The sequence below is a fragment of the Aythya fuligula genome, chromosome 5 (genome assembly GCF_009819795.1).
Source record: "Aythya fuligula isolate bAytFul2 chromosome 5, bAytFul2.pri, whole genome shotgun sequence".
In the NCBI taxonomy this organism is placed as follows: domain Eukaryota; kingdom Metazoa; phylum Chordata; class Aves; order Anseriformes; family Anatidae; genus Aythya; species Aythya fuligula.
In genome coordinates, this window is record NC_045563.1 from 7,788,425 (window position 1) to 7,809,851 (window position 21,427).

The 21,427-nt window shown below is 43.4% G+C and overlaps 1 protein-coding gene across 2 annotated transcripts in view; it reads left to right on the plus strand.

Moving 5' to 3' along the window:
• Nucleotides 1-21,427, plus strand: part of BRF1 (BRF1 RNA polymerase III transcription initiation factor subunit) — a 171,991-nt gene that overhangs the window by 11,943 nt on the left and 138,621 nt on the right. For both annotated transcript variants that reach the window (XM_032187558.1, XM_032187560.1), the window contains exon 2: nt 738-818. The gene's annotated coding sequence lies outside the window, so the exon portion shown is untranslated. The remainder of the gene's footprint in view (nt 1-737; nt 819-21,427) is intronic.

The following is a 21,427-nucleotide window of genomic DNA, read 5'->3' on the forward strand; positions in this document are numbered from 1 at the left end:
AAGAGACTATTTCTGTCCTTAGTAGTTTTAATTCCCTGCTCTGGAAGATTCGTTTGCATGAGCAGCTCCATTGACTCCCAGAGGACTCCGCATTCAGACTCCTCAGCATTGGCACAGACGCATAAACCAGCCTCTAGTTGATGTTAATTTACAACACAGACTTATTTTAGTCTCCAGCCTTTCAGGGTGTAAACATAGCAGTTCCAGACTTGCAGTTTTTGTAGCCAAAGTTTCGCTCTGTGTGTCTGATGTTAAACCAAAGTTATTATAAAGTGTGTATTACGTCTGTAGTAGCCAACACAAGTCATTATTGAATGCTAACTATGGTTTTATGTTCTGTAGTGCCAGTGATTAGCTAGTAAAATTCAGTATTGAATAGTCTTCAGACAAAAAATATAACTAAGATTTTTTTCACATTTTACTTTGAGCAGTGTTTCATGATACTGATTTTTGTTTTCTGCCCAAAATAAGGGATGTGACATTTTTGTGCTTTATTTGGAGCTGAGTTTAGGGGGACTTACAGAGTTTTGTATGTACAGTGGTATCCTGAGGAGGAAATAAATGACACATGGTTTGCATTCTGTCTTAAGTCCTTCAAGCACTCTACAGTATCCTTTTTAATGTAATTTGGCATGTTGTAAATTATACAGATACCAAGTTCAGTGGCTCATTAAGTTTTCTTTCAATGTTTTTATTCAGGTATTGTATTTGACATATTTTATTTCCTTCCCTAATAGGTGCAGGCAAAACACCGACCTTAGGAGGAGGATTCCATGCCAACCTGGGAAAGGAGTCACGAGCACAAACTCTACAGAATGGTATCCACAAGCTTTAATCTTATTGATGTGACTTTTTTTTTTAATTAACATGATTGATTTGCTATTAATTTGTAGTTTTGAATGTGACCTCAAAACCTTGGCAGGCCACTTGCTAGTCACTAGACAAGTCTGCCAAGTGCTGATTTTTTCCTTTGCTCTCATTTGGTTGTTGTACCTGATTTATGAGGTCAGGTAGATGGCTGACAAAGGGTAATGGCACCGTACAGTACTGTTGGAGTTTAAAAGGGCTTTTTCAAGGTTGATGTGCCAATTGCACACTTTTGCTATCTGTTAACCTACTTCAGCTTTTTATTTCATCAGTTTTCAGCATTCTTGGAGTGTTTTTAATGCATGTTTATTTTAAATTATAATTGTTGAAATGCTTTTGTTTTTATACAGTATAAAAGTAAAGATAACACACATTATGCACGCTTCATAGTAATCACATGCTTAATATGTGACTGTTGAACAGAGAAGAGAAAAGTAGAAAGAAGATTTTAGTGTTCGGAGAATGTTTAAGGAAATGGTCTGGTTACATGCTATCCATTTTAATTGAGTTCTTCCTAAAGTACAGTCCTTAAAGAGAATGAATAAAAACAGCTTTTATTCCAGAAACCTAATGTTCTTCCAGTTTCAATTGCTGTTGCTCATATCAATGGACAGGAGTTGTCATTTTTCAGCTAATTAATACTCATGTCTCGTGACTCCTGGAGATGACAGCTGATGGACTGCCATATCAAAGGCTCAGAAGCTGACGTGTAATTAACCAAGAGCATTAGATGGGTTTCACTGATATGATGCTTGTTTTGGGGGGTATTTTAAATAGAGGTATTTTCTTCAGTTCAAATCTTAGATAAACAACTAAAACACAGAGAATCTTGGCTGGTATTGTATCTGCATTGATATTGAAAGAATAAGATTGATCTGTTACATCTGCATACGTATAGAAAGGGTAAGATTGATCTGTGCTATTGAAACATACCCAGATTGCTTTGCTCAGCAGTATTTGGCTGATTTATGTACAGATTATTTTACTGGGCTGTTTGTACCAAACAGTGTCAGGCCCTGCTTATTTGACAGAGTAAAGCTTGCAGTTTGTGAGCAGGTCTCATAAGACAGTAACTTTGGATGTGACACTGAATTTTGAAAATTTCTGTACAAACTGTTCTAGTGGAATAAAACCACTAGAATACCATTTACAGCTGGTGAAGTTTGTCATTGGATGAAGTTATTCTAATCATAGCTGTAATTTTGCATAGGTATTTAAAAAAAATCTGCTTGTTGCGAATAGGGACTGCTCAGTTACTTCAGTATAATTGTAGAAAAAATAAACTGAGGGGAGAAAGTGCACTCTTTTTTGTTCAAAAACACGTTTTGGTAACTGAAATTAAACACAGCCTAGGATTGTTCTGGAATATAGACGTGATTTCTTTCCTGACTGAATGTTTGCTGGCGAAGGTCTGAGCATCTTTCATCCCAACAGCTTTTGTGTGTACTGGACTTGTCAGAACACCCTAATCATTTACTTGGCTAAAGTCTAACAGCATCATAGAAAAGAAATTACAGTTGTTTGAAACGAAATGGTCTCCCAAACAGTTTTGAAATGGGAAAATATTTTGTCTTTTTAGTTATACCTGTCTGAGGCTTTTTACGTTTTTTCTTCTTTTGTGGTGATCCTTTACGTTAAAAAAAAAAAAAAAAAAAAAAAGGGGGGGGGGGAGCATTTGGTCTTTGATCTCCTCAGCCAACCTGTATTTGTCACGGTGCCAATCTGTCTCTGAGAAAGTTCGTTTCAATGAGCAAAGCAGTGTTCTTGCTCAGTCCCAGGCTTGACAACAGCGGCTGCTATTTCAGGTAGAGCAATTGGTGTCTGAAAGGCCCTTCTTTCTGCTGCTCTGTAATGAGCTAGTTGTCTGCTGCATTTAATCACGTTTTTAGCTTTGTGTAGTTCTCAATTGCAAATTGAGCTATGGCAGTGAACTTATAAAATCTCACCCTGCCATTGTGTTCACGATTACTTTTTTTTTGTAATTGTGTTAATATCCGTTGTATTTATTCTTTACAGCATAGCAAGGTACATGAATTTACTGTATATTTTTGAAAGAAAAAGCGTGAGGTTATTCACTGAATGAAACTGAAGCGCTCTGATAGCTGACTGCAAGAAAAATGGGCAGTTGTCCCTGGAGCACTGCTCTGTGCGTTTGGGAAGAAACGCGAAGCTAATTGTTTATTTATTTGCTCGTACTCCCATGTTTACATTTCCAGAGTTACCTGAGTTGCACATGGACTGCTGAAATGAGCTGCCATGGGGATTCTGGTGCAGTATGACTTATAAACGTGCTTCCAGGAGGTCTGCTCCTTACTTAGGTCCAGGCTGCGTGCTGCCTTCAGTATATGATTGCGCTGTGTCCTTCTCTATGTTGCTCTGTGTAGGCTGCTGCCCAAGGGAAGAACCGGGCTCTGTGGAAAGCAGCAATGGGTAGGGGAGCCCAGCTTGCTCTGGAGGTTGTCCCTGGTGGATGAGAGCAGCTGGGAGCGCGTGTGTGTGGTCTGAGCGTGCTGGCAGGTCTCGCAGCGTGCCTGGTCTGCTTGCCAGCAACCTGCAAGCTTGACATGATCCGGGGAGAAGTCCAGCAACGGAGCAGGAACTTGTTTTTTTAAAAAGCAACAACCTCCCCCTGCTTGCACTTCCCTCCCCCATGTAGTTTGGGCCAAATTCTTCCTGCCTGTAATGTCTGTCTTTTCAGGGGAGGTGAAAGGGATGTGATTTGGCCTCACTGTCTCTTATTTAATCCCCAGTAAAGCAGCTGGGGTTGGCTAAATGTGCGATGCTGCCATCTTTTGAGGGTTATAATTAAGGGATGTTTAGAATTAGATGAAAAACAGTTTTTCATTAGAATATCTAAAGTAGTAACTCATGTTTTTTTTTCTTTTCCTCCATTCTGAAGTGAAGCAATGCCAAAGTAAAGTCTCCCAACAACAACTGCTTGAAACTTTTCTGCAAAATCATTATTTTGTGCATTGGTACTTACATGTATGCTCTCAAGAAAGTCACGGGCAAGCCCTGAAGGTTTTACAGTTTCCAGGCTTGTGTAAGAATATCGGATACACGCCACTAGTCTCCCTTATCACACATGCCTTTGCTGTATGTTTCCTCGCTATTTATAACGTGGTGGTGCGTGGCAGTTCATATTCTCTGCCTTTCTTTACTGAACCAGCTGATGTTTGTGGGTGTTTGGTGAGGAATTGGCTGCAGTTATAAAAACTGGAGTCTTGTTTACACTCGTTTAAAATATGTATGCAAGAAAGACCTAATACTGTTGTGTTTGTTCATTACCAGTTTGATTTTCAGTGTGCTGCGCTGCGCTAATTGAGCAGGCTAAGCTCCACGAGTTCTGCAACGTCGGGCCCACAGAATGGCTCATCTCTGCTCACGTAGAGCTCCTTCTTGTTGTAAAAGCCTGCACATCTGTGAGATGATACGGAGAGGTGTTTCAGCTTTGTTTTTAAAAGGTTTGACCAAATAACCACGCAGTCTTCTTTCTGTGAGAAAGAAGAGCAGTGAGAGAAGAGTTAGCTCAGAGAGGGGACCCTGTGACAAGACTTTCCTTTGTTGTCTGAGCCTCTTCAAATTGCCACAGGATTGCCCAACTTCTGTGGGCATTTACAGGGCTGAAATGGAGAGTTCTGTCTCTTTAAATCTCATTTTACAGCTCTGCTACATTACATAATCTCTCTAAATAGCTGGTTTATTCTTGCTTCCTTGCAGGCAATCTGCTCTCACTATATCCATGTCAGATCCATAGTTACAAGGGAGTTGTTCTTGACTTGGAGCTCTGATACTTTCAATAGTCTTCAGTGGCTGAAAAGAAAAGGGAGAGGGGAAGGAAGGTCAGTGGTGTGATTATAACTTGAAAGCTTCAGTTGCAGATATTCAAATTTGGTTAAAACTAAGTTTGAGGATTGCAGCTGCATCTAGCTTAATCCAATTTCTGAACTGTTGTGCTGTGTTTTTAATCATTACTTTAAATGAATGTGCTTTCCCTCAGTCCTCTTAAATGCCAAAATGTAGCTAACAATATTTTAATTCTACATGGGAAGGCATTTCTGAAGATGTTTTCTAATGCACTTTTGACTGCTTAAACTATTTACTTAATTCTTTAGCATTTGTTGTCATCCTTAATTTCATAGCTGGTTTATTGCAAGTAATTATAGAAGGCCCTATTTCCTACCAGAACTGTCCAGTGTGAATTATACCAGGACAATATATTATGTGCATGAAGAACAGATGTATCCAAAGAAGAGAACTGGAGAACACATCTTTATCTAACAAAACCTGAAACAACAAGGGGGCAGAAGTGAGTAGAATCATACAATAATTTAAGGATCTCTGGAGGTCTGCAGTCAAAGTGGTGGCTTTGAAGTTGCATTAGGCTGCTCAGGGCATAGCGCAGCTGAGCTTTGAGTATCCCCAAGGATAGATATGATGCAGTCTCCCTGGACAACCTGTTCTAATGCTTGACCACCCTCACTGAGATTTTTTCCCCTTATATTTAATGTGATTCTTGCTGCTTGTCCTTTCACTGTGCATATCTGACTCTTTATAACCCCCCACTGAGTAGCTGAAGACACCAGTAAGACCTCCCCCTTAGCTTTTCTTCTGAAGACCAAACAAATCCAGCTCTTGGCCTCACATCATGTGCTGCAGTCTCCCAGTCATCTTAACGGCTCTTTGCTGGACTTGCTCCAATATGTCAATGCCTTTCTTGTGCAAAGAAGTCCTGAACCAGACAAAGGACTCAAAATACAGTCTCACAAGCACGGAACGGGATAACTACTACTTACCTTGACCTGCTGGCTGTGCTTTTAATAATGCAGTTCTAATATAGAGTTAGCCTTCATCACTGCAATCGGGTGCTGCTCAGTCACGTTCATCATTCCCTAAGGACTCCAGATGCTTTTTCTGCAAAGCTATTCCCTAGTCAAACAATCCCCAGCCTGTATTGTTGCTGCTGGTTCTTTGTTGGCAAAAAGAAATAATTGCATTTGCCTTGTTGAGCTGTGTGAGGTTTGTCAGCTTGTATTTTGTGGCATTTTAAGGTCTCCCTTAATGATCTTAAGGCTGAGGGGAGCCTGACTCACCTGTGGTTTCCTACTTCCTCCTCTGGAAGAAAAGTCTGAAACACTTGTAATTCTTCCAGTCGCAGAGAACCTCAATTTCTACAACCTTTTAAAGATTTTAGAGATACTGCTTTTTACCAGCTCCATTAGCATCCTCAGGTATATCCCATCCAATCCTGTGGGCTTGTGAATCTAGAGTTTGCTAAGTGATCCTTTGCTCAGTCCTTGTCTGCCATGTATAGTACTTAGTTTCCTCCAAACTCTGGTGAAGAGATCTGTGAGACCCGAAAATGATATTGCTGCTGAAGACCAGTGGGAATCATGAGCTGCTCTGAAGCCAAGTTGGCCCCAAGAACACGTCAGTACAGAATGGCACTGTGCAGGATCACGATGTCATTATCGGCCTGGCACTTGTTCTGCAGCAAAGCTTCATGCATTCGTTTAGGACTAGAGGGAATGGCCTCAAGTTGTGCCAGGGGAGGTTCAGGTTGGAAATAAGGAGATTTCTGCTCAGCAAGAGCAGTCAGGCATTGGGACGGGTTGCACAGGGAGCTGGTGGAGTCACTGCACCTGGGGGTGTTCAAGGAAAGGCTGGATGTGGTGCTTGGGGACATGGTTTAGTGGGTGACACTGGTGCTAGGGGGCAGGGTGATGGTTGGACCAAAGGGTCTTGGAGGTCTCTTCCAACCTTAATGATTGTCCTGGTTTCAGTTAGCACAGAATTAATTTTCTTCCTAGTAGCTGGTGGAATGCTGTGTTTTGGCTTAGAATGAGAAGAGTGCTGATAACACCCCGATGCTTTAATTGTTGCAGAGCAGTGCTTATACTAAGCCAAGGACATCTCAGCCTTTGCTCTGTCCTGCCAACGGGCAGGCTGGGGGGTGCAGTAAGAGCTGGGAGGGGACAGACCCAGGACAGGTGACCCAAACTAGCCAAAGGGGTATTCCATACCATCTGACGTCATGCTAAACAATATATAGGGGTGGCTAGCCGGGGGGAGGGGGCCGGACTGCTCGGGGTTAGGCTGGGCATCGGTCAGCGGGTGGTGAGCAATTGCATTGTGCATCACTTGTTTGTACATACTATTATTACTTTCGTATTATCACCATTGTATCATCATTATTATTATTATTATTATTATTTTCCTGTCTTATTAAACTGTCTTTATCTCAACTCACGGGCTTCACTTTCCATTTCTCTCCCCCGTCCCAGAGAGGGAGGGGGGAGGGTGAGCGAACGGCTGCGTGGTGTTTAGCTGCCAGCCGGGTTAAACCACGACAGTCTTTTTGGCGCCCAACGTGGGGCACGAAAGGTTGAGATAACGGCAGATCTGACCAGAGTGTGTTAAACTAAAATTGGTATAAGTATTAGACCTGCTTAATAGTCACTTGTCATAATGCTGATTGCTTTAATCTCAACTGTGCTGCGCCTGTTTTCCAAATTGAGTATTATAGCACGTTATTTTCCGTATGTGCTCTCTGTCATGTTGTTTATCCTCTCCGGGCCCTGGTTTCAGACCATTATGGTACTGTGTGTTGTATCAGTGGCTTATGAGATGATGAAATATCTGGCCATGACTCTAACCTGGTATTTGTACTCAGTAACATCTTCGATTCTATACTTTGGAAACTGTATTTTGGAAACTATTAGCAATTGTATCTGTTGCCTTTTTTCATTAGGGAGTCAATCTGTGGAGGGGAAAGGGGAAGATAATTTTTCTTACTTGATCACTCTCCCTTTCTCCTTCACCACCCCTGTACCCTCCTTGATCACTCTCCCTTCCTCCTTCACCACCCTCTTATCCTCCGAGTTTATTACAATAGCTCTCCAAGATATTGAATATCCTTGGGATACTCAGACCAGCATAGTCCTGTTGTTCTGCCTCCTGAATGCACTTCAGGTTCTGCTTAAAGTTAAACAACTACTTAGGAAGCTCATCCGGAGATCTGCCCGGAGGCAGTATAGTTGTGGGTGGCAGGGAGTATGGGAGGATATGGGCAGGCATCTAGACCAGTTGGCACCCCCAGTGTGTTGGAAATTCACCCCTGAACAAGTGCAAAATCCTCAAAAACTGGCAGAATGCTTGAATAAAAGGTGTCGCGATTCGGGAAGTTCCAAAGTAACACAAATCATTGTAACATGCTGGGGCCTGGCTTACGCCTATCGAGCTGCCATGGATACTGCTATCAACTTAGTGACAGACCCTGCGGCCACTCCAAGTCCCGTGACAGATCCAACGGCCACTGTGACCCCTACGGTGGACTCTGCAGCCGCTCCAGTCCCAGCTTCTGCAGATGCTCCAGTCCCAGCTCCTGCAGCCGCTCCAGTCCCAGCTCCTGCAGCCACTCCAGTCCCAGCTCCTGCAGCCGCCCCAGTCCCAGTTCCTGAAGCCGCCCCAGTCCCAGCTCCTGAAGCCGCCCCAGTCCCAGTTCCTGCAGTCGCTCCAGTTCCAGCTCCGGCCGCTACTCCAGTCCCAGTTCCTGCAACTGCTCCAGTCCCAGCTCCTGAAGCTGCTCCAGCTCCAGCTCCTGAAGCCGCTCCAGTCCCAGTTCCTGCAGTCGCTCCAGTTCCAGCTCCGGCCGCTACTCCAGTCCCAGTTCCTGCAACTGCTCCAGTCCCAGCTCCTGAAGTCGCTCCAGCTCCAGCTCCTGAAGCCGCTCCAGCTCCAGCTCCTACTGCTGCTCCAGTCCCAGCTCCTGCAACTGCTCCAGCTCCAGCTCCTGTAGCCGCTACAGCTCCGGTTCCTGCAACTGCTCCAGCTCCTGTAGCCGCTCCAGCTCCTGTGGCCGTGTCAGAGAAACGAGCTGTAGCAGTGCAAGTTGACCCTGCAGAGGGCATTCCAACCCCTGTGGCAGACCCTGTAACAAAGTCAGAGAAACGAGCAGTAGCAGTGCAAGCTGCCCCTGTAGAGAAGGTGAAAATATGGTATAGAAATTCAAGTCGTTTAGAACGCAGAGAGTCTTCTGCCAATCCAGGTAAGGCTTCTGCCAAAACTAAGTATAGAGATGACGAAGATGATGACGACGCTGGGCCGTCAAGGATTCAGGAGGAGGAAGATGAGGATGCCGAAAGAGCAACAGTAACTACCCGAAGCCTAAACGAGCGCGAGCTACGAGATGTGCGAAAAGATTTTGGTCGCTGTATAGGTGAGCAGCTTGTCACCTGGCTGCTCCGGTGCTGGGACTCTGGAGCCAATTGTGTGGAATTAGACGGCAGGGAAGCCAAGCGGCTGGGATCCCTTGCTCGAGACGCCGGTATTGACAAAGCAATTGCAGATGGAGCACGACCCACCAGCCTCTGGAGGCGTCTCCTCTCAGCTGTGAGGGAAAGGTATCCCTTCAAGGAAGATATTTTATGTCTACCAGGCAAGTGGACCACTATGGAGAAGGGAATCCAGTACCTGAGGGAATTAGCCGTACGGGAAGTGATTTATGAGGATCCAGACCTCAAACAAACATCCACAGATCCAGATGAAGTCAAGTGTACACGACCCATGTGGCGGAAGTTTGTACGGAGTGCACCATCATCATATGCCAGCTCATTGGCAATAATGGCCTGGAAAGAGGATGAGGAACCCACAGTGGGTGAAGCGGCTAAACAACTCCGGCAGTACGAAGAAAGTCTCTCCTCTTCCTTACAGGCCTGCGTCTCAGCTGTGGAGAAACTTTCTGAAAAGGTTCACCAACTTGAAGAGAATCTATTGTCCTCCCCACCTGAACCAACCAGTGCCCACCGACCAAAGGAGAACACTTGGGAGAAACTTTCTGAAAAGGTTCACCAACTTGAAGAGAGATTATTCTCCTTCGCACCTGTACAAAGCAGTGTCTCAGCTGTCAGGGGTAGGCGTTCACCCACACAAGGAAGACGATATGGTGGGTACTCACCCCGTGCCACCCTGTGGTTTTACTTACGAGACCATGGAGAGGACATGAGAAAGTGGGATGGAAAATCTACCGCGACCCTAGAGGCACGGGTACGTGAGTTGCAAAAGAAAACAATCAGGAAAAAGGGATTCTCCGAAAAGTTTGCTGCTCCAACTTCCAGCAGACAGTCCTTCAAACACAGAAACGAGGAAGATTCTGACCAGGATTAGGGGGGCCCTGCCTCCAGCCAGGGGGAGGAAAGGGACAATCGAGTTTATTGGACTGTGTGGATTCGATGGCCTGGCACATCACGCGCACAGAAGTATAAGGCTTTAGTAGACACCGGTGCACAATGTACTATAATGCCATCGAGCTATAAAGGACCAGAGCCCATCTATATTTGTGGAGTGACAGGGGGATCTCAGCAGTTGACTGTATTGGAGGCTGAAGTGAGTCTGACTGGGAATGAATGGGAAAAGCACCGCATTGTGACTGGTCCGGATGCTCCATGTATCCTTGGCATAGACTATCTTAGAAGAGGATACTGCAAGGACCCAAAAGGGTTCCGGTGGGCTTTTGGTATTGCTGCCTTAGAGACAGAGGGCATTAAACAATTATCTACCTTGCCTGGTCTCTCAGAGGACCCCTCTGTTGTGGGGTTGCTGAGGGTCGAAGAACAGCAAGTGCCAATTGCTACCACAACTGTGCACCGGCGGCAATATCGCACCAACCGAGACTCCCTGATTCCCATCCATAAGCTAATTTGTCAATTGGAGAGCCAAGGAGTGATCAGCAAGACTCATTCACCTTTCAATAGTCCCATATGGCCAGTGCGAAAGTCTAATGGCGAGTGGAGACTAACAGTGGACTATCGCGGCCTGAACGAAGTCACGCCACCACTGAGTGCTGCAGTGCCGGACATGCTGGAACTTCAGTATGAACTTGAATCGAAGGCAGCCAAGTGGTACGCCACAATTGATATCGCTAATGCATTTTTCTCCATCCCTCTAGCAGCAGAGTGCAGGCCACAATTTGCCTTCACTTGGAGGGGAGTCCAATATTCCTGGGTAAAACAGTCTGGGCTACTCCTGCCTCAGGAAAAGGCAAACCTATTCGTGGAATTGTTTTCGCTCAGGGACCTGGATATACTTGGTGGGTAATGCAAAAGAACGGAGAGGTCCGGTGTGTACCTCAAGGAGATTTAATACTGGGTGAGAATAGCCCATGAACTGAATTGCACCATGTTAAATAGTATATTATACTGTATATTATCACTACCATGATTACTATAGGTGACTAATTAGAATGTATGGAAAAGAGTGTAACCTGAGCATGACATAAATGGTATGGAATAAGGGGTGGATAGATGTCCTGGTTTCAGTTAGCACAGAATTAATTTTCTTCCTAGTAGCTGGTGGAATGCTGTGTTTTGGCTTAGAATGAGAAGAGTGCTGATAACACCCCGATGCTTTAATTGTTGCAGAGCAGTGCTTATACTAAGCCAAGGACATCTCAGCCTTTGCTCTGTCCTGCCAACGGGCAGGCTGGGGGGTGCAGTAAGAGCTGGGAGGGAACAGACCCAGGACAGGTGACCCAAACTAGCCAAAGGGGTATTCCATACCATCTGACGTCATGCTAAACAATATATAGGGGTGGCTAGCCGGGGGGAGGGGGCCGGACTGCTCGGGGTTAGGCTGGGCATCGGTCAGCGGGTGGTGAGCAATTGCATTGTGCATCACTTGTTTGTACATACTATTATTACTTTCGTATTATCACCATTGTATCATCATTATTATTATTATTATTATTATTTTCCTGTCTTATTAAACTGTCTTTATCTCAACTCACGGGCTTCACTTTCCATTTCTCTCCCCCGTCCCAGAGAGGGAGGGGGGAGGGTGAGCGAACGGCTGCGTGGTGTTTAGCTGCCAGCCGGGTTAAACCACGACAATGATTCCGTGATTCAGGCTGTTCCTTTGCATAAAATGAACACCTCTTTTTCTCCTTTCACCTTCCCTGTCTGTCCTTCCCATAGAGCCTGTAACCATCCGTTTTACGATTCCAGTCATGCTACCTGTCCAACCATGTATCTGTGATTCCCAGCAAGTTTGTAGTTTTGCAGTTTTGCATGGTCTTTAAATCCTTTCTGGTTGTTTTCTTTGCTGGGTGCAATCTTTTCTTTGGCTCTTCCTTGTCTATCAGCTACAAATGTATCTGGCTTTGATTTCAGTAATGAAACTTTGAGTCTAATCTCTCTGCCTTACACTTAGTTGTCCTTCTTGCTTTCATTTCTGTTGTGGTACAAGCTAGTCTCAATCCTTCCACCTTCGATTAGTACCCCCATTGCGTTTTCTTTTGTTTCCTCTTCAACTAATCATTGCTTAAAGTTGTCCTTGTCTGGGTTTGTCATGTATTTTTTATTTGCTAAGGCTTTGAAAGACTTACTCTTCTAGCCAGACCGTTGCTTTGGTCTTACCCTCTTTGACTGATCTATTGACTTGTCCCTTTATTAGTCCTTTGTAATTAAGAACTTATTTAACTCATTTTCTTCATCTTTCCATTTAGTGTGTCAGCTTTTGCCACGTCTCCTTGGGGAGGATGTATGATTCCTTTTTCATTTGGGATAATCTTTTCTACTTACTAAGTGCAGCTGTTTAGTCTGGAAAACATCTTAATTACTTCATACCTCTTCCATCAAGTTCATGGTAGGTTGGGATCCAGCTGCCAAATCTTGGATGTCTGCGTGAGCTCCCTGTCCTGAACTCCACTGAGGGTCTCTGTGCAGAGGTGGACAGATTCAGGGTGTGATTAAGGAGTGACCTGAAAGGAAGTCATACATGACTCACTCTTTGAAGTGCCTCTTCACTCACCGAAAGGAAGTCTGGATTGACCAAGCTCAGATGCTCATCTCTGAGGATAAGGGTGATGAATCCTACGCTTTGGTGTCTGTGTTTGGGGATCATCTTGACAGAGACCTAACATGGTCAAAACTGAACTACTGAATCACATCCTACTGTCCTGTTTTTTTGCATGTTAACAAGCTCAAGCTTCCCCCTTTGAGGTCACTCACAGCTTTCCCTCTTTCTATTTTGTAGATTCATCCTTTCTGCTAACATGGATGGGTCTCAGACATAACACTCACATATTTGTTACTTGCACAAGCGTCTCTTGACCTTTGCTCTCACTCTTTGGTCAGAACATGCTACAGAGTTGGGAAAGCAGAAAAGTTTTGAGTTGGGATGTTAAATCTTTGGTACCATAATAACTTAATGGAAGAATTTTAAAAGGAATGTGTTTTTTCCCAACCTCTTTGTCCTTCCATATTTGTGATCACTGTTACTTATCCCATAACTTTTCAACAGGGAATTTTTCTGTTGTTATGGGGCTGCTGTGCTTGTGTTCCAGTGTGTCGCTCCTCTGTGCTTCTAAGTTTTGCTTGAATCTCAGTAGGTACTGGCTTTCCTGGTCTTCTGCCCTGATGCAGGCTCTGGTAAGTCCCAAAAGTACAGCCCACAGCTCAGATGTTGGAGGCTCTGCTGGCTGACCTTCAGGGTATCTCAGCAGCTTACACACCTTTCTCAGAGCTTCAGCTTTCTGGGTTTGCAGGGAACTTGTTCAGCAAAGACTTGAAGAAACACTAATTGAGAAATATTATTTAAAAAAAGGAGGGGGGGAACAAAAAAACAGGCAGAAAAACACTTTATGGCCAGTGATAAATTATTCCAAAAAATATGACTTGTCCTGCTGACTTTGTCCTCACAGGGTTTCCAGGGAAGAGGGGCTGTGATTCTTCAAGTTAACAGTAGAGGATCTGCTGGAAGTACAGTAATGGTTGGATTTTGCCATCAGCAAACATCAGTAAAACTTTCAGCACAGCATCCTGGCCAGTTGGAATACATACATCAGGCTTTGTCTTCCCTACTCTGTTCATGTGTTCGCGTATCCAGAAAAAGGAAAAGTTAGAAGAGACTTCCAAAATAGTTTGGAGGTGTTGGTTTCATCTGTATGTAGACTTAGGACAATTTTTGTTGTTGCTTTCTCTTAATTTTCAAGATTGTTCTTAAAATTAGGAAGAAAAAAATAGTCTTAAAGGAGTTAAGAGATGCTTTCTGTTGTATTAACTGAGACCAAAAAACCCCTTGGTGTTCAGCCGCTTTGAGTTGGCCTGACTCTGACTGGCGTTAAAGGCGTCTTTCATGACTCTTGTGCTCTGTCTCCTCTCCTGTCTCTGCTCTGTCTCTGAGTTTATTAGTTGGCTGTGGGCAAGAAAACTGTTGTGCCAGGGAAGCACAGATCTCTGCTTCTTTTTGTCAAACAAAAGAAGAAATGCACGCTTGTGAAATTTCTTACTTGGTATTAAGGTTTTGGTGTCTTGTATCTTAAGAATTTTCCCCGTTAACTTTGACAATGTCTATGTGACACAGAGTAGGACAATACCTAGCACGTTTGTGGGATTCATTGACAGAGATTTATCTCCCTACAGCCTTCTGTAGATAATTGGAACCTGTCGTTTCTCCCGAGAGCAATCCTTTAAGTAAAGACAGTTTATCTAGCGGGCTAATGTTTTTTGAAGCATTCACTTTTTATAGTACCATTCATAAGGAGGTGAACTTGGATATTAATAGGTCTAGCTTCCTACTTGCACACTGTGACAGAGAATAGGTAACTGCTTCTCTCCCCACCCCTCTAGTAATGTCTATGAATTTCCGTGCTGCCTCTCTTAACCAGCTTCTGAATTAAACCATTTGAGCTGTGGAAGGTTGTTAGACAAGTTTAAAATGCACTTTGAGTAACGTAGCTTTGATTTCAGTTCTCTGTAGCTGCCACTCTTTTTTATCATGAAAAAGTACATCACTTACAGGGCATAGGACTGTTTTTAAATGCTTAAACGTGATTTTTGGAGTGTTTGTGTCATTTCTAGGCACTATGGCTATACCATAATATAACCCAGAGGGGGAGAACTCTTTTGTTTCTTCTTAATGCTGTTCCCTGATAGCACCTAGTTCCTTACTTCACGTGCTGAAGCAGTGCAGGGAAGCGTTATCTCAGCCTGAGGATCTGCAAGCGTGACTTGCTGATGGAGCTGTTGCAGCTTTCTTGGAAGACGGCTGTTCCTAAGTAATGGCCCCAGCCTTGACCTTCCGGACCCCTGTGCTACGGGATTAACAAACACCAGAGTAAACTCAGGGTCTGTGTACATTGCTTTTAAAAGGAAGATTTACTTGTTTAAGTTCTTGCAGACATGCTTGTGCTCGTTGTCACCTGCGCTGTGCAGCTGGAGGCGAAGAAGCTGTGATCCTGAGCTGCTTTCTCCACGTCGTGGTGAATGGTGTCAGTGTAAGCACGTAGTGGCTGCAGTGTTGGAACCGGCGGGTGTCATTCAACGTGGGATTGGGATCCTGGAGGTGACAGCTCCGGCCTGCCTGCCACAGGTCATGCAGGCACGCTGTGTGCATCCCTCTCATAGGGATGCAATAACACCTCCGGGCACATCTGGCAGAGCGTCTGTCATGCATCCTGCAGTGGCTGAGGGAGCAGTATCAGAGTAGTGCGTGTGGTGGTGCTTTCCCACTCGTCTCGTCTCGTTCTCGTCTCGTTCCTCATGCAGAAGCTGATCTGTAGCTTTGATCGTCCTCGTTGCCCTCCTGGTTCTGCAACATCCTCTCCCAGATGGATGAGGGCTGCCATCGTATGTGCCATTCACAGGTAGCTCAGGGAAAGGCTTTGGCTCCTGCTCACTGTATTGCTGCACCAGCCTTTCTCAGACAGGTGTAGTACACGGGTGAAAGACCCAAACATAAAGGCAGCTGCTATTAGTTACAAATGAGTAGAAATGACAGGGTTCTCTACCAGATATGAAACATGTTCCGTGTGAGGGTCCCACATCCAACACAGTGGCAGACTGGCCAACATCCAACACCCACCCAGAAAAACAAAGCAACAACAGAAACCCCTCAGGAGTTTAAAAAACAAACAAACTTTCCCAACCAGGACAACTCTGTGCATGCATGCAAGTTATTTTTAACCTGAGTGATCTCTGTCATTTGCTGTGCTCCTGTGGGTAGTTGTGTCAGCCTGGGAGCTGACGTGCTGTGGTGCACGGGTGGCAGTGAGGTATTGTGTAAAGGGTTGGGAACTTCTTTAAGTGGTATTGCTATCCGAAGCCTTCGCTTTGTACAGCTACAGCTCTGGAGGCTGGCTCCGTGGTACATGCCTAGCAGTAAAGCTGGTTTGTTCCCTGCCTTTCAGTGAAAATATCTGGGTTACACAAGAAAAACAAATAAAAAAAACAACAACAAAAGCAACCCACCAGCCAAAACAAAAAATAAATAAACCAACTTTTTTTTCTGCTTCACTTCGTTTCGCTCCTCTGCATGCTGCCATAGAGTAGATGAGGGAATGGATGCTGTAGAGATGAGCCTCTTAAACCAGCTTTGCAGCAGGAGAGGCTGAACGCAGGACCACATTGTTCTCCTTTATATTTTTACATGTATTTATAACTCACCGTCCTGTTACGTTCAATCCTGCGCAGTCAGAGTGAAGGAAGGTGTTTTCTGTTCTTTTGGCTTGACTTAATATGAGTGGGAAGCTTTCAGAAATGTTCTGTTCATTGACTGCTGCTGGCAGATGGATGCTCTCTGCTTGAAGTGCCTCAGGCCTTTATATCTTCCGCTTCCCCCCCTCCATCCTCCCAGCACACACCCTGGAGTGTGCAGGCTGTGCTAATTTAGTCGCAACTTAAAAAGGAATGATGAAGAAGAAATGCTCCACTCTAATAGAATTCTTGTCGCTCGCTACGTCTTCAGGGAGTACTTTTTCATGTCAGGATCCCTAAGGATTTTTTCAGCAACATGTATTAGCTGTTCTGAGATACTCCACTGGAACAGCAGTAAAATTCTTAATGCGTTAGGACCAAAATGCTAATTCTGTTTATATATTTAATCAATTAGAATATATAGCATACATGACATTCAGTTTGATTTTTCAAGTGATTTTAATAACTTAGGCTTGATGGTTTCTAATTCTGAGGTGGCCTTTCGTCTGTATGAACTATAAACCAAACCATTAAATTCATTAAGTTCATTAACCTGTTATACTCTAACATTTGAATGAATTCCAGAATTTTACTAAATTGGCTGTTGCTGTGTCAAGAGCTTTCCCCTATTTACCAGCAGAAATCAGCTGGTGTTTAGCTCTTTCTTTAGCAGAATCATAAAATGTTACTATTTACTGATAAAAAGTGCATGTATTTCTAATTGAAAAGAATCCAAATTACACAGAACCAGAACTAAAATGTTTTTCTATGCTGATTACTGTACCTTAACTGTACAGTTTTTATATGGCACTAAAGAAGGTCGCCAGGTGGTGCTGTTACACACGGATACAAGCACTTGTTAATAGAGTTCAAATTCTAAAAGAAAATGCCGTTGTCGTAATTATTCAGCTGTAATTTCATGGGAGGAGTGGCGAGAAAGAGTTCTGTTTTTTTCTTTAATCATGTCTTTAAAGTAGAGCTCGTCCTGAGAATTTTGGTTTTGCTCTTCTGGCTGCTCGGTGTGAATTTCCCACGTGTTGTTCCTGCTGTAAAAATGGAGTGTGGGGTAATGCAAGAGGTTGCGTGCTGGGTGTGTGGGACCATAGCTGGGCTGTAGCCTTGGTGATTTCTACTTGGGTGATGAGCTTATGAAGTTCCTCATTAGATAATGAGGGAGGATAACATGCAAGTACTGCATGTTTTATCAAAGATTGAAGAATGAAGAGTGATGTCTCTTCATAAGCTGAAAATAACCTGTTTCCTGAATAGCAGTTAATTTAACCTTACAGTTTTTGAAAGGCAAGAACTCCAGCCTCCTATGGGAGGAGGCTCCTTACACAAAAAATAAAAAATAAAAATCAGGCTAAGTGACTTTTTTTTAATATGTTCAATACATGTCATGTTCCCCTTCTTTTTTCTAGGAAAAAAATAACTTCATACACACAAAATAGTCATTTTTTTTTTTTTCTAAAGCTGTATAGTAATTATAGTAATTAGCGTTGTAAAGAAAGTTCCTTTTTTCCAAAGGTTCTGTGGAAGTGGCTATTCACGGATGAACTGTGAAATGGGGGAAAAAAAGTTGCAAACTGTTCCATCGAGTGAAGATTTGTAGGGTCTTTTTGTATTCAAGTAATTGAATAATTTTGGACAATACGGACAATTAAATACTAGCCCATGTAGACTAAGCCTAAGTACTGTTGAATGTGTAGGTAAAATGAAGGAAGGTTAAGTAATTGTGGGAGAGAGAAGGTTGTCAAAGGATAGCTCTCCTTAAGGTATTGGCGTGGCTATAACTTTAGTTGTGATTTCCTACATTGAGAATGTAACACTTCAAAAATGAATTGTATTGCTTCACACTTATTTATTTTACTATGCATTGATTAATTTCTGATAGAAATTACAAGCAAATGATGTTTATAAAGCAGAGAAAAAGTACAGCAAGATCTCCTTGAACCCAAGCTGCTGTGTAGGTAGGATGTTAGGTTCAGCATGCTTCAACCTGTTTTTGAGCTGTGCTCTTTAGACCTCCTCTGGATGTCAGCAGGAGCTGTGTTTGCTTGCTATTGTTCTTTAGGATCCCAAATATGTATCTAGAAATCTGGCTTTAATCACCTAGATCTAAAGCCTTTATACTGTTAAGACAAAGCTGTCCCAAACAAACACAGCATAAATTAAGTGAAAAGGTAATTGATTGCTTAGCTGTTCTAAAGTCAGCTCAGATTACTCCTGCTTCAACTGAAAGAGGCTTCTCTTAAGTTTGAGCAATAGAAAAATCAAACAGATGTGGATCTTTCTTCAAAGAAAGGCCATTAGCACTGCATGCAGCTAAGCAAGTGGCTAATTACCTTCAACTGTGTGACTCCCTAAGAAATATTATGCTAATGAACCTGTGATTTGTTTTTTTAACAAAATCAATTAGAGTTTGGATTTTTAGGGTAAGGCAGTATATTTTTTCCTTCATGTACTCCGAAACCACACAGTTGATTATTAGTACTTCTGGACAGTATATTATGAGATGTGTAATGTTGAGGAAGCAGGTTAGGATCTTAGTTCCAGATTTCAGGGGTATACAGGGATGGGTTCTGGTACAGGGATTAGACACAGGTTCTTGTGTGCGGTTGTCACTCATTAAAGTACATGAATATTTACATCTGTACCTTTATGTGCACTATTTGATGACTTCCATAAATCCCTATTCAGGGAAAACATTCCATGCTATTTTTATGGTGGGAATCACGAGCTTATTATTGCTCCAAAGGGAGCTGTGCAGGGTTCAGTAGTTTGCACTTCACTTTGTAGCCTGTTTTGGATGAATTTCTGAGAATGGGTAGCTCTCCAGAAACCAAGCAGTAGGTCTGGTCTGAGGTAGTACCGAGCTACTTTGGTCATACAGAACGTGCTAAACCTGAAGGTGCTAAAACCTCTTTCCTGTCCTTGCAGAACTGATGTATAAAACAGCCATCTTTGATGCTCTGGCCTTTGGGGAAGCATCACGTTGCCTTGTCTAAAAGGGAGACAAAAACACTGCAGAGTCTCGTGGGGCATAGCATGGGTGCTAACCATTGGAAGCTGTCTTGTTAGTTCAGGGTGTTACACAGCCCTCAGTGCAGAAGGGCATTTCTGGTTCCTTTGGACACGTGCATGCACGTGCAAGCCTAGATTTAAGGAGATCCTTTTACGTGGGAGAAGATGCTTTCTAAATCAGGTTAAGAGATTAATTTGCTCATAGAATATGTATACTGCACGTTATGAGGCAGTGCAGACAGCTTTAAACTTCTGCTTTCAGACTCTGGGTAGCGTCTTAGATAAATCGGAGGAGCTGCATGCTGTGGAACTGCTCTCGAGGCTTGCTGCTGTACTTCTTGCATGTGTCTCACTTCCCTTCCTTGCTCAGACTGATGTCTTTAGGAAACTGCCCACTTTTTCTTTTTTTCTGAGTTAGTGGCTTAGCACAAAATGTGAGGAGTGCTGGGAGCTGGTGTGAGAGGTGTGTGTTGGGGGGGGGGGGGAGGATAAAAGGGGGCTGGGGGTTTCCCCTTTCAACTGCCTTGGGTAAATTCAAAATTCATCCTCTAATACTTACCTGAATTCTTATTAAAAAAAAAAAAAAAGTAAAAAAAAAAAAATCTAACTGCTGACAGATTAGGAAAATGTTCTTGCCAAATACAAATGATTAACAGTACAGACCAAGCTGCTCCAGTTGCACCTAGTCTTCAGGCTGAGGTTTTTATACGATACCTCTCCTGTTTCTTCCCCTAGGTCTGCTGTGAAGTGAAATGGAGGAAGCTGCCTTTGTGTGAGAAATCAGGAAATCGGTAGTAGCCCTTAGTTTATCATTCACCCCTCTCTAACTAGCAGCCTCCATTTTAAATGTGAGATGAATTGTCAGCATTTGCTAATCCAAATTCACCCGCATTTCCAAAGGTGAGCACAGCTGTCATCCGCAAATCAGCATCTGTAAATGAAGAAGATTTCGGAGGGGTTGCCTTGTTATTCTGAGCCCCATGCAGCCTGCCAAATCCAAGCAGGTGTTGTGTTTGCTTATTTCCGTGGCCGGGAAAGCTCCGTGAGCTCAGGGAAGTAGCTAGAAATAAAATTATTCAATGTCAACTGAAATCTTGTAAGTGATTTCATAAGCAATACTAATGTGGGTGAATAGCTTTGCAAGTGCAATCTCTTTCCATCTCAGAAAATGTATTTCTGTACCTAAAGGCTTCTTTCTTTTGGGGGGTGGGAGGTGATGAAGTAGTCTGATATTTTTTAGCTGCATGCAATCTCTGTTTTAAAGTTTAAATACCAGGAAAATAATTTGTCAGCTTTCCTAATGATACGGTGGGAAAATATGGATCCTGAGACCATTCAAAATCATCTCAAAATAGATTTAGAGACTATAATTCCTACCATGCACTAGAGAAAAATACTGCTGCTGGTGCAAGCTGAATCAGTCCTTGAGCGTGTCAAGGAAGAATACCACTTTTCAAGTGATTTTTGGAACAAATCCAGGGTGCTTGTGAGGTGACGTTTGTTGTCTGAGTGGTCTGTGTTGTTCCAGCTGGCCCTATACTGGAAGTTAACTCTTGCTTGCTGCCAGCTTCTTTCTTGAGAGCAAGCGGGTATCTGTGGCTTTGGTCAAAATAAAGTTGTTTGGCATCCTGTGGTCATAAACGTACTTCTGTCTCTGTTCTCAGTCCACAGTGAACCTGCCGTTCGTTGATGGAAGATAGGGTGCCAAAATGTCCTTAAGGAGACTATTTCTGGCTGTGCAGAACTGGGAATGGAAAAAATGTTCTTTCTGAAGGGTTGCAGGGCTGCTTGCGTGTTCTTTTTGTCATTGGTTAGACACTTTTCCTACTGTATGTGTGGGTAGGTCTCTTTCTTAAGAAGCTTGTGGTTTTTTTGTTTGTTTTTTAATCAAGGTCTTTGGCATAGAGAGCTAAAGCTCTAAGCTTGCTTGGGATTTCTGCGAAACGTTGACTTGTCGTGCTAGGAAAGTCAAGTTGTGAGCTTACAGTGACACTAAATACTACCCTAAGAAAACTTCAGAGTACGAGGGAGTCTAAGTGGTGACATGGAAACAAAAGTCAAGTTCT